Raw genomic sequence first — 6393 nt, forward strand, 5'->3', positions numbered from 1 at the left:
ATTATTATCTTATCTGAGATTGTACCTAATTTGGAAAATAGATAAAATAGACAACGCCATCTAGTGGACAACAAAACAATGCACGATGTAAAAGCATATCCTCTTTTGGTCATTTTAGTCATTACATTTTAGAACGTGTTGAGTAAAGTTATTAGGCTACTTGAGATTGTTAAGGTTAATTTCACATTATCCCATGTATGTACTTTTTTATTGGTATGGTTCATTTGAGCGGTTTGGTGTGGTTAGCAATTTGTGCCATAGGTTCAGATCTCGACACAGCAGTAGTAGGCTATCTATCACCAGCTGTCGGATGACTGCACAACGTCATTTTAACCATGTGCTGCTACATACTGCACTCATTCAATATTTCCTTTTGATATATATCCTACTAGTACTTTTATTTTCGCTTGTACATACAAATATTGTGCATTCATATTTTTTTTCGAAGCACAGTCGAAGGAGTCAGTATATTGGAACTTAAACTTAAAAAAAGCAGCAATAACCTTTCTCTTGTGCAGAACAGTTGTAAGAAATTATTCAAAATGTAGTTAGTCTACCACTAGATGGCGCCAGATACTTGTACACCACAGCCAACCGCCACAAGTCCAGCGCTTAGTGCGCGACCAAGCACTTGCTTCCAGGAGCCACCTTTGTCCTGTCAACATGTCAAGACCCAAATATGAATGGAGTTCAAGGTTGTTTACTTAACAAAGAAGGTGACATGACACACACACACACACACACACACACACACACACACACACACACACACACACACACACACACACACACACACACACACACACACACACACACACACACACACACACACACACATACACGCACACGCACACACATAAATGACGGCAAGGAAATAATAATTTTGGCCCTTCCCGTGTGCCTCCCCTTCCCTTTACCCATTTTGATTTACAGAACTATTCTACTTTATAGTACACACACAATGTCTTCATGTACTGAAATAATAAGAATGCATGTCCTGGAAGCCATGGAACCTGTTGACCACTCTGTAATATTTACACAGGCGTAGCCTATTTGGTGGAGGTAGAGCTGCTAAAGAGATTTTATTGATCATCCCGATGCTACATTTAGGCCTATCCGAAGTCATTATGTTGATAGAATATACAGCCACGATGACATCAATTATTAATCGGTGCTAAAACAGGCGAATAACGCTTCATAAAACCCATCTTCTAAATCCATCCGTGACACAAAGTAGAGGGGTGCAGGGGCTCCAGCTGGAAGATTCTGTGTTCAAACCCCACGATGTCCTCTGTCTACATGTGACCTCAATACACGGAGCTTTGGATCAAATAAACCTTAAAATGACAAAATAGTAGCCTTGTAGTCCATTAAACACCAGATATGATCTCAAATACCTTGTTCTCTACTCTAATAACGTATAGGCCTACATCTACTGCATTATTCACTTTCATTCAAAAGGTTCACCACCAACAAACACATGACGTGGAGAACAGATTGGAACAATGCTTTAGGACGAACTAAACAGCTTCCATGAATCAGCTTCCGCTTGTGTTTCCGAAGTGTCGTGAGTTCTTCTGACCTTTTGCTCCTGTGCCGCTGCCCCCCGGTCTAGACTCTTTAATGCCCGCACTCCATCAAACCCCGTTCAAAGTCTCCCTCATGTGGCGCTCGGCCTCCTGGTCATCTCTTCCCGCCGCCCAGGGGCCGACGCGGGCGATTAGCTCCGCACTGAATCACACTCAAAATAATTGAATATTTTACATGAATCGTACACTTTAATTGTTCTGGGGAGCTTTGATCCCTCCGTCCCCCGCGGAAGCCGTTTCAGATAAAAGCGTCCGCTCCGTACGGCGGGTGCGCGAACGTAAACAAGAGTGGAGAATCATGTCCCACCTTCTCACCTACATCCCGGGCCTCCCCGCCGCAGGATATCCCTGGAAGCTTCTGAATAAGAGCGGGCGTGGTGACGTAAACAGGGCCGACGTTTTGGACGTGACTATCACCATTGTCGCGACTGCTGACGGCGGTGAAACATGATGGTGGTTTCCAGGTTTTGTCTTAGAAAGTGCTCCGGAGGGCTTTGAAGTCTCTTATTTCTCCAGGGGATGGGAAACCCCTCCCTGGACACCATGTTTGTCACTTATGGTGCACTTATTGACTGTGACACTGACTTCACCAGGGTTTGAATGGTAGAGAAAAACACCATTGACTCAATCCTACTTTTGACTAGGGTGACCAGATTTGAGTTTGTAAAAAAGAGGACACTTCGTCGCGGGGGGGGGGTGTAGTGTAGATTTTTTGAGCTGTCACCGGATCTGGGAAAATCGTAGCTGTTGTGATGCTTTATAGTGTGAAAAGCAAGGGTACCCTCTGCAGCCGTAACAGAAGTGTCGGTTTTACTCACAAAAAAGTCGGTCACTTTACTCGATGAGCTCTCTCCTCTTGCTGCAGTTTTGTGTTTTGTAGAGTGCACGTGAGCTTCCAAATCGCTGCCACCTTTATTTGCCACTGACACGAAAGTGCCTGCTCTGCATGTCATGCACTCAGCTTCCGAAGCATCACGGCCGAGGCGAAAACATGGGTATTTTTTCTTTAGTTCGTCCGTGAACTTACATTTACGTTTAGGCATGGCTGCAGATGTAATGTGCTGTTGTAAACAGAGTGGAAGCGGCAAGGTGCTCAATGTTGCCAGATTGGAAATGGCAAAGTAACGTACCAAAGGCTCAAAATGGTCGTATTTGGAGGATAATTATCGTGGCTCTGGCAACCCTGAGATCGGTCGCCCAATGACAGACTCTCTCTACAGTCAGCTCGCTGTAGAGAGTAATAATAATAACAATAATATATTATTTATTTTTTTGCGACGAGGCAAAATACCGGACGTTTTTGGAATCCCTGCCGGACGCATTTTTTAGGTCTCGAAAAGAGGACATGTCCGGGAAAAAGAGGACGTCTGGTCACCCTACTTTTGACTCATTCTGTGTTGGTGCATTGCACAATGATAATACCAAGAATTAATATTAAAATTAGTTCCTGTGAAAATAACGGCTGAGTAGACAGTGACAAATAATCAAAAAATGTATTCTGCGAAGAGCAAGGCTTGCAAAAGGCTAGTACATTCAGTTTCTGTATCACTGAATGACAGAGTAATGATGATTATTTTATACCATTATCAGTGTTTCCACGAAATATTTTTGTAGTCATCACAACACAGAAGACATCTAATAGTGCATGGGTTTGCTCCTTAGGAAGTGTTGATGTGCGTATTTCATGGTAACATGTTGTGGACATTTTGTATGAATCCTACTGGAATTAGTGGACCCAGCCGTTTGTAAAGGTGAACGACCACAGCCAAAGATTGAGTAGGCTAATGATGAAGCACTTTTGTCAAGTTTTTTTCATGTTTAAAGCTCACAGAGAGTTCGGTCTTCCCATTGTGTAGATCGCCCAATTCCAGTTGCACTATTTGAATTGGCCACTTCCCAGGTTGAGGCGGGGGTGACCTTAATGCTCTTCATCTTTCACATCAAACCAGGGTTATGCTGTTCTGGTCTTGTGTGTTGCACAAGGGTTTATCCTGGCTCATACTTGGGCTCAGGTGGGTAAGTTCCGTGACATCCACTGCAAAACATTATTTTAAGACCTTTGTAATGATGCAATATGACGTGCCTAACTAGCCAGGCTATTCTTGTGCGATCACCGCTTGGCTGGCCAGAGTATGTCGTTGACCTGATCCAAAAGGGATGATCCACCTCTGTCTTTTATGAGGTGTATTGCCACTTAGAAGATAAAGAATCTGTGAAAGGACTGGTTGGTTATAATCTAGGGCAAAGAGTAGTTAAAAATAATGCAGAGTCATAAGGATGGTTGCAAAAGAGATCATTTCCTTATGGTACATAGCTATAACCCATACCGTAAATCATGGTTAATTACAGTGTTTCCAAATGTAGGCCTAATCAAGGAAATTAGACATACCAAACACATATAAACATCGGGCCCAATTCTGTAGCATTGCCTATAATAAAGTTAATATCTTGCTGATTACATTATAACGTGTTCTGTGTGTTTAAATCAGTTTTTGGCAGGTGACCACTTTTGTCACGACATTGGGGCCTGTCCGTGTCTACTGCTCTAATGGCGTGGCGGTATGGGCACATCTTTTGGCCGGTCTACTACTGAAATGTTCCTGAGAAGGACATTTGCCACCCTGGCTGGGGACTCGAGTCCTGCCCGGACGGACACATGTGTTCCCAAGGCGAAGCTTCAAAAATGTGCTGCCTTGCCAACACAAAGGCCAGGAAGATGCCATTAAGGAAGGCTGTTGGACGCCGGAACCTTCCAGGGTTCCACGGAGCCTCAGTGGTGGCAGATCGGCGCTGGGAAGAGCAGGTGGGTCTGGGCAGGAAGTCGTTTCTTAAACCCTGCCAGGCGTCCGTGAGCAGTGCCAAGGTTTTCCGTTGGTCCAAAGCTAAGCTGCCGAACCAGCCGGGATCCTAGAGACCGCAGCTCATTCACTTCCATTACAGTGATAAGCTGCTCTTTGTTTCGCAGGTTTTTATTAATTTTAGCTTTCGGGGGGGGGGGGGTTGTTTTAATTTGGAAAATATGTGCAAGAGTTAGGGTGTGTTCGAAACCACCCTACATGCTTCCTACTCTTACTAACTATGACGTCAAATTGACTAAGCAGAACGTAGTAAGCGAGTTTTAGGTAAGAGATATTAGAGATTGTTCTATCAAGAGTGTGGCTCAGGTCTGATTTCACGCCTCGCTACATAAGCCACCGCACCGATTCACATTAGTGAAACATGTTCCAAATGATCTGTCAGTGGTGCTCACATTAGAGATAAAGTAGGAGGTATTAGCGGCAAGAATGAGTGTAATCAGATGCTGTGCCCCCCCCCCCCCCCCGCGAGCCACCAGCGGGCCAGGTGGTCCCCCTGTACCCTGGGTCGCAATGACAGCCTCGCTGATTGTGCAGGGTGGCCCAGCTGCGGTACCAGAACACAGATATATTACCCCTCCCCCCCCCACCACCACCATCACCACCACCACCACCATCACCACCATCACCACCACCACCACCACCACCACCACCACCACCACCACCACCACCACCACCACACTACCTGCCTCCCAGCCTCAGCTGCACATCACAGCACGCACAGAGCAGCATAATCCATTACCCTTTCCAATGGAGAATGATTAATGATGTTTACATTAATCATCTCGGCGGGGAAGATTAATGTGTTTACAGCAGAGCCCCCGCCTGCAAGATAAAAACATATTAATACGGAATATGAGGAGTTTTTTTTATTTATTATTTTCATTCGCCTGCCTGGGATCAGGCGAGTAGTGGCTGTCCCCTGGGGTGGCATAACTTTAGTTTATCTGTTTCAGAGGTGTAGGTGAACGGTCTCGCTAGCGAGCTAAAGATTAACTCCCTCGTTGAGGCCGTTAATGGCAGTCACACATCATGGCTCTGGAGGCAACACCGACCGCCTGAGAGGCCAGAAGGTCAGAGGGTGTTGAGGTCAGGGTGTATTCAGGAGGGGTGTCAACAGCTTTTTTTAATATGAGATCCCATACAAGCAGGGATTCATTTTTGCAAGAATATCAATGCATGTTCAGTGAATGAAACAAGTCTCTCCTGGGAATAGCCTTTCTATGGCGCTACTGACCCTTACCCCCAGAGAACCGTTTTATGGAAGTGCTTCCATAATAATAAATACACTAATTGCATAAGGCTGGTGTGGGGCATTCATTACAATTCAGTGCATTACGAATTAAACCCTTTTGTGGATGTTGTTGCATGTTGAATATGTAATGCGTGTTCACTCAGACTAGGAACCATCACTGAAGATTTATAAGCTTAATAGCTCAATCACTATATCATTGCAGACACCAGCTGTTAACTAAGTGTCAAATTACAATACGATCCATCAAGGCAATCCTTCACATGGGATCAGGTTGTTGCAGAGGATATAACAAAAACACAGCCACGGATTCATCAGAGCGTCTATTTTATTTTAGTCCTAAAAACATAGACTAAAAAGCCATCAGTAGGCTCTCAAAGCCTCACCATTCCCCTTGGTGCACCCACTATAAACATGATTACCGCCATTGCAAATTTGACATTGCACATTGGTTGCATTGAGTCTCAAAGCGCTGCCAAGCAGAAGGGGCTTGCCATACTGCTGGTGTTTCGCTGGAATGGGTATAGTGAAAGAAATATTTGCAGAGCAAATCAAACGATGGTATGAAAACAAACAGCCCAGTGCAGAATGCTGGAGCTTTGGGCAGCAGTTAGCTCTAGACAGGCATATACTGTGTATACCCTATATTGGTAATAAGGCTGTATAGGGCTAGGGTGTAACGAGCTATAAGAAGTAG

This window comes from Gadus macrocephalus, chromosome 7, assembly GCF_031168955.1.
Source record: "Gadus macrocephalus chromosome 7, ASM3116895v1".
Lineage (NCBI taxonomy): Eukaryota > Metazoa > Chordata > Actinopteri > Gadiformes > Gadidae > Gadus > Gadus macrocephalus.